Source organism: Crassostrea angulata, chromosome 10 (genome assembly GCF_025612915.1).
Source record: "Crassostrea angulata isolate pt1a10 chromosome 10, ASM2561291v2, whole genome shotgun sequence".
In the NCBI taxonomy this organism is placed as follows: Eukaryota; Metazoa; Mollusca; class Bivalvia; order Ostreida; family Ostreidae; genus Magallana; species Magallana angulata.
In genome coordinates, this window is record NC_069120.1 from 47,166,917 (window position 1) to 47,178,055 (window position 11,139).

The 11,139-nt window shown below is 34.4% G+C and overlaps 1 pseudogene; it reads left to right on the top strand.

Annotated features, from left to right (window-relative positions):
- The first annotated feature begins 9,595 nt into the window (after positions 1–9,595).
- LOC128164412 (uncharacterized) lies at positions 9,596–10,823 on the top strand (annotated as a pseudogene).
- The last annotated feature ends 316 nt before the right edge of the window (positions 10,824–11,139 follow it).

Consider the following 11,139-nt stretch of genomic DNA (forward strand, 5'->3'; position numbering starts at 1 on the left):
CCGGTTATGTGACATATTTTCCCTTTTACATATATTTAAATAATTAACCCCTATTGATGATCACCGGTATATTAATTAATTAGCCTCAAGATTTTGCTCTTACATACATGTATCGTTAATTTGTAGACGAAACATTTTTGAAACCCAGAGCTAGGAAATAATACTTTGAAAATGAATTACAAATGTAAATTTACTTTTATTCACTAGACTTATCGTATACTCGTACATACTAAGATTCAACGCCTTTAGAAACCCTGTCGTGCACCTGGGCACACGACACACCTGCTGTGTATATCTTGTATATTCTGTGTTAGTTCCAGGGGTTTTCTTAAGTTGGACAAACAATAGACTTTAATTAGATATACACAAACCTGCACCTGGGCACACGACACAACTTTTGTGTATATCTTGTATATTCTGTGTTAGTTCCAGGGGTTTTCTTAAGTTGGACAAACAATAGACTTTAATTAGATATACACAAACCTGCACCTGGGCACACGACACAACCAAAGAAAATACCTCGAAGTTCTAAGAAATAACACTATTTGCAGGTTTTGATACGTATACGCCTATTTGAGTCAACATAATCTAAGTATTGAACATATTTATAGGCTACAAATCAATGATATGTTAAATATATATTGTTTTAAATGGTTTTAAAAATAATTTATCAGATTTATTGATATTTTATTTTTTCAGTAGCTTGTCGGCCGTGTATGGGCATTTTACACGCCTTATCCACCCATCTTCTTTTTTAACAAGTTTAATCAAAGTAAAATTGATGTCTTATTATTACAGGAAACACGTTTTATAGAAACATTTAAAGAAAAATATGATACTAACTGGAATGGTAAATCTTTACACGCTTTTTCAGACTCGACTTACAGCAGAGGTGTCTCTATACTTTTTAGAGAAGAACTAGATGTTCAAATTCTTATTACACATAAATCAGAAGACGCACGAACAGTTTAAGTAAATGTGAAATTTAATGAAGAGATTTTTCAATAGACTCAAAAATGTCATCACATGTAATATTCTACGAGAAAGTATGTTTATGTGGAGATTTCAACTGTTGCCTGGAAAAGAAAAAAGATTATTCTTCGAAACGTTTATAAGAAATTTGAACCAGCTTGATTTTTAAAGATCTATGGCATTATAAAAATCCACATTAAGATGGACGCACGTGGTGTGATGTCGAAAATATCCCCAAAAGCAGAATTGATTTTATCTTTGCTAAAAATCTTAATCTAAGACAGATGAAAACTTTTGTTGAAAGGCACGTACCGGAAACGCATAATAATAACACAAGAATGAGTGATCATAAATATTTAAAAAAATGTGCCAATTTCAATACATTAGAACGAGGCTCGGGCTACTGGAAATTAAATATTTCTCACTTATAAAAAGAAGATTAAAAAGAAGGTATTAATTTATTCTTTAATCAGTTAGATGATACTCTAGACGCTTCTTCAAAATGGGAACTATTTAAAGAAAGAGTTCGGGATTTCTCTGTAATGAAAAATGACAATAACAAACTGTCAACCATCTCAAAAATCCATAAAACGAAATACAAATTCAAAGCAGAGCAACACAGACATCTAAAAAGATAGAGGTAGGATCAGGTACCAAACAGTCTAAAAACAATTTGAGTTAAAAACAACAGAAAAAGAATTAGATTATATGAAAAACTCACCTAGATCAGAAATGGACATTCATTTAAAAAGAAGATTGGAATCAGATGTAGATGCATTTTATAATGAAATAGCTAAGGGAGCACCAAACAACAATTATGTTAATAATTGTATTTATGTGTTGAATGCTATAATTTTATTTGCTGATTTATTGTATTTTTCATGTTTATGTTTGATTAGCACAGGATGAATGACCATCTTTATGTCCTCCTTAAAGATAGCTTAAAGGTGTTTAAAGGTAGCTTAAAGACGATCTTTAAGCCACCTTTAAGCTACCTTTAAGCTATATGTATTGCTTAAAAGCGTAAAGATGGCTTAAAGGCAGCTTAAAGACTATCTTTAAGCCACCTTTAAGCCACCTTTAAGGACAACTTATAGGTCCTTAATGTCCAAACTTCTTTAAGCCACCTTTAAGCCACCTTTAAGCTACCTTTAAGCCACCTTTAAGCCATAAAAATTTTTTTTATTCAATATTGTGCTTAATTTCCAACAAAATGTATTAACTTTATGAAAGAAAAGGTATTAAAACGGTTTTTGTTCTAGAAAGAAAAATGAAAAAAAAAAAAAACCGGCCACGACGAGAATTGAACCCGGGACCCCTAGTTAACTAGTATCACCACACATCCTCTGCGCCACGGGAACTTACATATATCAGTGGATATTGAATCACTGTATTGAATGTGTTTACTTGAAAAGATTTTGACAAACCATTCAGTTTGTAACAATCAATTATATCTAATTTATAAATTACATGCATGCATGTATTTAGAATGAAATACGGAACTTGGTCTTCAGTGAACAAAAATATATTATACCTAAATGGAAACCGTTAGGTTCACTATAGTAGGCTTTCTTACATGTAGTTAATAAATTTAAACCGAGTAGATATACGTTCATCTTTTTTAAAGCTATAAAAATGTAAGAAAGAAAATGAAATCATTTCTTTTATTAAATGCATTGATACTATTAGGGTATTTGTTCAATTTCCCGCAATTTCCCGGTTTTCATGATTGCGGCGCCGTTCCAATATGTTTAAATATCAGTTACATGTAATTGTATGTACATGATTTATAAACTATCAATTCTATAACAAACAAAATTACCAATTACCGGTGACGTATTTACTGCATGTGGCAATTGCAAATGACTTGTACATACAATTGTATGATGTGCCAAGCCGGGTATATTTGACGTATTTACCCTTATACATATATTTAAATAATCAACCCCTATTTATGATCACCGGTACATTAATTAATTAGTCTCAAGATTTTACTCTTACATACATGTATCGTTAATTTGTAGACGTAACCTCTTTGAAACCGAGAGCTAGGAAATAATACTTTGAAAATGAATTACAAATGTAAATTAACTTTTATTCACTAGACTAATCGTATACTCGTACATACTAAGATTCAACGCCTTTAGAAACCCTGACGTGCACCTGGGCACACGACACACCTGTTGTGTATATCTTGTATATTCTGTGTTAGTTCCAGGGGTTTTCTTAAGTTGGACAAACAATAGACTTTAATTAGATATACACAAACATGCACCTGGGCACACGACACAACTGTTGTGTATATCTTGTATATTCTGTGTTAGTTCCAAGGGTTTTCTTAAGTTGGACAAACAATATACTCTAATTAGATATACACAAACGAACAAAACTATGTCTAGACAAACAAAGCAGTAATATCCTGCCCGATATAACAAAGGCAGTTGATAGTCTTCTCATCTTTAACATGTATCTAGCAGATCTAGAGTTAGAAATAATGAAAATTTAAAAAAAAATTCAAACCTTAAACCGATTAACAAATTAAATCATGCATTTTTGGTTCATTATCTATATTTTGTTTAATAACCGGATGAACTGAGAGAGAGAGAGAGAGAGAGAGAGAGAGAGAGAGAGAGAGAGAGAGAGAGAGAGAGAGAGAGAGAGAGATTTTTTTCACCGATTAATTTTTAATAGGAAACAAACATACTTTAATTAGTTTTATGCACATATTAAAATACAGAGACTGCGCTCATCCCTACAATAATTTTGAAACCCCCAAAAAATTATAAAGAATTTTATAACGGCAATCTGTGTCCATCGGAGCGGTGCTGATGATAGCGATCTGTGTTTAATGGAGCGACGATTAAAACCGCCTGGAACACCCCCCCCCCCCCCCTTCCTTGGAAATTATATTATCAGTCGGATGACCCCCTCCCATCTCTCTAAAAGAGCTTTTGCATTTAATATATGTTTTTATTGTTCAGCTTGATCAATATTGACTTAAAGGCCACTTAAAGACAGTGTAAAGGCACTGTAAAGAGAGCGTAAATGCCACTTAAAGATGCTTAAAGGTGGCTTAAAGAAGTTTGGACATTAAGGACCTATAAGCACTTGCTTAAAGGTGACTTAAAGGCGGCTTAAAGGTTGTATAGCCTTTAAGCTCCTTTAAGTCACCTTTAAGCCACCTTTAAGGACTTGCTTAAAGATGGTTTTTCGCCCTGTGTAGATAAGTTGCATTTCTTTCCCAGGCCTTGTAGAGGTCGTTGGCCATATTATGTAATTTCCCTGCAGTGGTCACTGTCCATGTCTATTTTTAGCCCAAATTCCTAGTCTAAAAACCTCCCAGTGACCTATTATGTAATTGCTAAAAATTCCATGGTGTAATTCTCCCCAAATTTGATTTAATAGCCAATCAAATTAAGCAATACGGTCACGTGGTTTGATGCGGTCAGTATCTGACCAGTGAGAGTAGGGTCATTCTGTCTTCATCTATGAGAGTGTTAGCACGAGTAATGTTTTGATACACTAAGTTTTGAAACGCAGTTTCTAGTTTTTTAGCTCACCTGAGCTGAAAGCTCAAGTGAGCTTTTCTGATCACCCGTTGTCCGTCGTCCGTCTGTCCGTCCGTCTGTCCGTCCGTCTGTCCGTCTGTCTGTCCGTCTGTAAACTTTTTACATTTTGATCTTCTTCTCTAAAACCACTTGGCTAAATTTAACCAAATTTGGTACAAATCATCCTTATAAGAAGATGAATATAAATTGCAAAAATAAAAGGCCAGATTGTATTCAAAGCGGAGAAAACCTCGAAACTGTAAAAAAGGGGGGTGCATTTTAAAAAATCTTCTTCTCAAGAACTACTGAGTTAATCTTAACGTAATTTAGCATAAATCATCCTTAGGGAAAGGAAAATATAAATTGCAAAAATTATAGGCGATTTCTGTTCCAAATATGAGATAATTGCGAAAATACTAATAAAGAATGGCTCGTTATTCCATATAATGTAGACTGGCAATTCATTGCGATAGACTGGTCTTATGACAGGCATCGCCAGTCTACCGCATCTCGAAAACGAGGTTCTTTGTTTGAAGCTGGCAGTCTGTTGAGCAACAGTTCACGTGCGAATATAATCTATAAAACATGAAAATAACATTGGTGCCGATTATTGTGAAGTAAATTGAGGTTACATATTTCAACGCCTTGTCATTTTCACTTGTGAGGGTGGTTTTAGCTTGTTTTGATTTTTTCGTTTCATTTTGCTTTTTAACTTGGGGAAACAATCGCCTTGTATTTGGAACATAGACTTCGGTAAATAGGCAGTTGATTGTTTACCTGCGAAAATGATAAAATCTGATGCATTAACAACGTACTAAAGTGCATTTCCCTCTGTTTTTATTGTTTATTAATTTCTAATTGTGCCAACAAGGATCAAATAAGGGAGCGACTTTGGTTGAAATAATCGATTTTTGATGAGTAACTTCGCCGGAATTTCCTCCGAAAGAGAATTTGAAGTAGCTATGTATTCCGAGTTCATAATCGTGTAAATTAAATCCAAAGACAATAAAAAGATGTTTATGAATTTGAAAAGACGTTTTCACAGCCTCAGTTAAACCATGTTGTGATTAATCACCCGCGACTGTCTTATCTTGAGATGGTTATAAATACGGGTGATGCAAACACATATACCGTGCACTGAAAATAACAATCGATAATCATTACATTTCTTGTTGATACTACAATTAGAAGGTAACTTGTAATTATTTAATAACTCTGCCAAATTAATGCAAAACCGTTTGTTTACAGTTATCTTCAAAACTAAAAACTGTTGTAATTGGGTCATAAGGTAGGATAATCCGAGATTCCTCTGACTCTAACCTCCGCTTTTATATTGGGACGTGCGTCCCAATATAAAAGCGGGGGTTAGAGTCAGAGGAATCTCGGATGCACGTCCCAATATAAAAGCGGAGGTTAGAGTCAGAGGAATCTCGGATTAAGGGTAGGACTAATTTCTCCAAAATACACAGTGCATAAACTGATTTTGTGTCACCTGTCTAACTCAATTACAAAACATTTTATCTATATAATGTATGAATGCATTAAAAAAAATGAAATTAAACAAATTGAATAAGTTTTTAAAAGTTGCCCATTATTTTACGACTGACGCTGAAATGTTTGTTGATCATTGGAATTGTCTTGCTAAACATTATATACTTGTGTACAGAAAAGTCAAAAGGATGATGTGCTATAACTACTTTCTGGGGTCCTTTCTCATTTGATAAATTATTTGAAATCTGCAATAATTTTGGTATTTTTCAAACGAGTAAATAAAAACTTCTTTTAAACAGTTCTGACACATTATAATGATGAGGATATCCGTGCATTATCATTATTTAAAGAAAATATTGCAGCAGAAAATCATCTTGGTTTGTAGGCGTTTGTTGTTTTTGAGGGAATATGAAATAATTAATGGGCCTTAGTACAGAACTGATACCTGTATGCCTGACAAGACATTAAATTATATAGCTTTTTAACACATCATGTGACAACATTTTCCAGTCAAATGTTTTCATCGATCAAGTGAGTAAGGATATAAAACGTCACACAAGTTTACATCAGGTAAACAATTATTTAAGGGAAGACCAATTAAGTTTTTTACTGTAGCCTTAGCAACTATTGCCACAGAGTTCAAACACTGCGTACTGCCTTCCAGACTAGCTGGCTATTCTCTGTCCGTCAATCTTTGTTAACTTTCACATATTAGATATCAGCTGTGAAAATGAAATGTATCTCATCTGCATGGTATATTCATAGAGCTTGGCATCTTAAATAAACACACTAAAAATATTCACTTAGATGTGGAAAATGAAAATTACACTAATTTAAGTTCGATATTTTTTTTCATAAATACCAATATACCAAACAAGAAATATTGCAGGTAAATGGTAACTACCTTTTCCAGTATTTTCATCATATAAAATAAATATGCATTGCATGGCCTCTTAGACAACATATTAATGAAATAAAATGTTGGCATCCTTTAATTGTGTAGATTCAAAATGTTCAAATTATGAGTACACACAAAAAGGTAGGCCCACAATGGGTGCTGATTTTTTAACTGATATACGTCTTAGGAAATGTATGATTTTTTTTATCTGAAATGAGCTAATACTGTTCACATATGTGCAAAAACTGTAGGAAATAATATACCGGTGTTATATATAATTAATATATCACAATAATTATATATTTTCACCCCTACCCCTTTATAAAATATTGAGTTTTAGGTCAGAAAATTATCATGGTACTTAACTTTGCTAAATATTAAATTTTACTGTTCTTAATTATTTAAGGACACACGAGACGTTCCTCAATTTTATATAATTTTCCTTGATAAATTATTCCTTATTTATTAACATATAAACCTGTTAATTCCCAAAAATTCAAGGTTTATTACCAGGCTATTTTTAGAGCTATAATATTTAGAATTTTCCTTAGAATAGCATGCAAAATGCATTTGAATGCTTATAAATAAGGTCATAGTATATATTTTCAATTGAACACTTTTAGTTATATCTAAATAAAAAAAAGTATCATATAACAGGAAAATATAATTATGGAATTACTTGGTGGAAAATCTTCACATTGTGGAGATAGGAAAAAATAGAAAAAATGGAAGATAGGTCGCGTCTGACCGTAAAGTGTGTTAAGTCAATGTAGTTCGCCATTGTTGCTCAGGTGAGCGATGTGGCCCATGGGCCTCTTCTTGTTGTATGCGATATCGCATGATTATTTCTGCTGGTTCCGGTTGGGGTACAATATGTAAACAATGAGTATTTTAAATGTGTGCGTGATTGGACATTCTTACATCAGAAGATTAAGAGATTATTGTATGCAGACAGAAACAGACAATCTGAATTTGGACCCTGAAGTGTTTAAAGTATCATTTAGAGGAAAGGGCGGTTTGAGATTAAGCAAGCGTGTCTTCAGGGCGGAGATTCTGCATTTTGACTCAATTCCTGATGTGGTGTTTTTATATTCTCTTTTGAGAAGTGGACAGGCATAGCCTATATCCACGTGGATGTAGTCTATGCCTGTCCACTTCTCAAAAGAGAATAGTGTTTTTACAGATTGGTGAAAATGATATCTGTGAAAGTACAAACAGTGAGAAATTAGCTAGGGATATTATATCTGTTGGACAGTATTTAAGAGATGGTGTTAGAGTAAAGGTAGTGATAATAGGCCAGTTAATTCGCCGAATGCAGTTTGCATCATGCCAAAATTTTAACGTCTTTGTGGTTCAGACTAATGAACATTTGAAACGTTTTGCTGAGCCCCTTTGGTGGAATTTATTTCTGGGGACATCCGCGGGGGTTTTGGAAGGACTTTCATTATTTAGGCCCGGACGGTGTCCATCTGCTGTGTACCCCTGCCGAGGACCAGCCCATAAGGAAGTTTCACCGCAGCATTAAGAATGCGATGATCCTGCACTCAAACGTTTTGAGGCCAGTATGATTTTAGATCTTATGTGCTACCACTCTAGAATAATGATATTCAATAATATGTGAATATATATATCCATATTTATATATATTTACATTTAATTTGTTTTAATTAAGACAGTGTAGGGGCAGTTTATGTCTTAACTCCCTGAAATTTAAATGCGTGATTTTTTCATGTTGATGAGTATCAGTTCAAGTTCTAGCTTTCATTTTTAATTAACCGTTTTGGCTGGAACTGATAAATTTTATGTTCGTTGAGTTTGCATACTAAAGAATGATGAAGGAATATTGGGTCTGTGTTACCCATATGGCCAGTGGGACATGTTTCCTTACAATTATGAATTTAATGTTAACATGTAATTAAAAATCACGTTGAGACTATTTAGTTACATGAATGTTTGGATATATACATGTACTAATAATGATGAAGGAACATTGGGTCTGTGTTACCCATATGGTCAGTGGGACATGTTCCTTACAATTATGAATTTAATGTTAATAATGTTATGTAATTAAAGTCATGTAGGGACTATTTAGTTACATGAATGTTTGGATATACATGTACTAATAATGATGAAGGAACAATTGGTCTGTGTTACCCATATGGTCAGTGGGACATGTTCCTTACAATTATGAATTTAATGTTAATAAGGTTATGTAATTAAAGTCATGTTGGGACTATTTAGTTACATGAATGTTTGAATCTACATGTACTAATAATGATGAAGGAACATTGGGTCTCTGTTCCCCATATGGTCAGTGGGACATGTTCCTTACAATTATGAATTTAATGTTAATAATGTTATGTAATTAAAGTCATGTTGGGACTATTTAGTTACATGAATGTTTGAATCTACATGTACTAATAATGATGAAGGAACATTGGGTCTGTGTTACCCATATGGTCAGTGGGACATGTTCCTATTATTATGAATTTTATGTTAACATGTACATGTATATCAAAATCTGTGTTGGTATTCGCTTAACTGATCAGGTCAAATTACCAAGTACATGGTTGAAATCATCTGTTAATGCAAACGTTATTATGAAAAAATGGTTATGGGTTAGGCTAATCATATATGTGAAAGGATAGGATTCATACTTATTATTCTTATTATATATTTAGCCATTATGCCACCCAAAAAGAGAGCCAGGAGAGATGATGTGGCAACGGGAGGAGTATCACCACCAACACTACTAACTGAAGTACATAGGGGGGGAAAAGGGCAAAAAAGAACCCGAAAACAGTCGGAGACCGACACTGTCAATGTGCTACCAAATATTGATTATGAACTTCTGGCAAAAGAAATTGTAAACCAACAAAAAGCTGCTAGTGAGAAACAAAACATCGGTGAAAGTGTTAAGCAATCTCCAATGGTGAATTCTGTTGAGGATACTGCACCAGTAGTTGGGGAAGCTATACCGGCCGCTGCCACAATTCCTGCCTCTGCGGCTGCCACAATTCCTGCCTCTGCACTGGTAACATTACTGGATAATGTGTTCACAGGTGAGCCCGCAGGCAATTTATCTCAGAGTACGGGTAGTAGTTTTGCATGCTTTAGTAGCCCTCAAATTCACTTATCAGATTGTGTGCCTCTAGGAGCATCAGTTTCCTCAAAACTGAAACTTAAAATTTGGGACAATGAATTTGTTGACTTAAAAAATTTATTGTTGACCTCAGGAGATGAACCCCTTTCAATTGTGGTACAAGCGGGGAAAATTGAGCTACAACAACCGGCTTCACATAAAACACCTATTACAATCCATCAATGGACAGATGCTTTTCTGGTATTCAGTACAATTTACTTACAGATATTTCCCCATGAGGCATGCAATCTGTTAAAATACATGTTTACAATTAGGGAGATTCACAATCTGATGGGGACCAACCCTGGAGAATGTATGATGAGTCATTTAGGAAAATAAGAGAGACATCTCTCCTGCCGTGGGAGAGAGTAGTAACAGAGTTGCGACTTAAGGTAGCCTCTATGGGTTTAAAGTCTCCTACCCAATTCCAAGCTTATAATGGTAAACAGCAGCCCTTTCGGGCAAAACAGTGCTACAATTATAACAATGGGCAAAAATGTAACCCCCTACCTTGTCGATTCGCCCATACTTGCCAAGCCTGTAGTGGACCCCACCCCCGATTTCAGTGTAGAAACATGTCATCCAAATCTATCACATCAAACAGGAATGGCGCTGGTTCTTCCAACTCCAGTAAACACGTTAAGACTTCACAATGAACTATTAGGTTATGAGGCAGATGAATTGAAATTGTTAGTGAATGGCTTTACATTTGGGTTTAGATGAGGCTGTGTTAAGTCCCCTTCCATTCATCCTCCTCATAATCATAAGTCTACATATGAGCACCCAGAACTTATTGAAGATTACATTCATACGTGTTTAAGTAAGCAGAGGATAGCTGGCCCATTCACAAGACCTTTTACCTCTTTTTAAAACTTCTCCTCTGGGGGTTGTACCAAAATCCGACCAAAACAAATTTCGAATCATTCATGATTTATCCTTTCCTGCTCAGGACTCAGTTTATTCCAATATACCTAGGGAATACTCTCAGGTTCATTATGATTCAATTATACGGTACTCAGTTTGGTTCATCAATATGGGATGGGTTCTCTTATGGCTAAAACAGATATAAAGGATGCCTTCAGAATTAT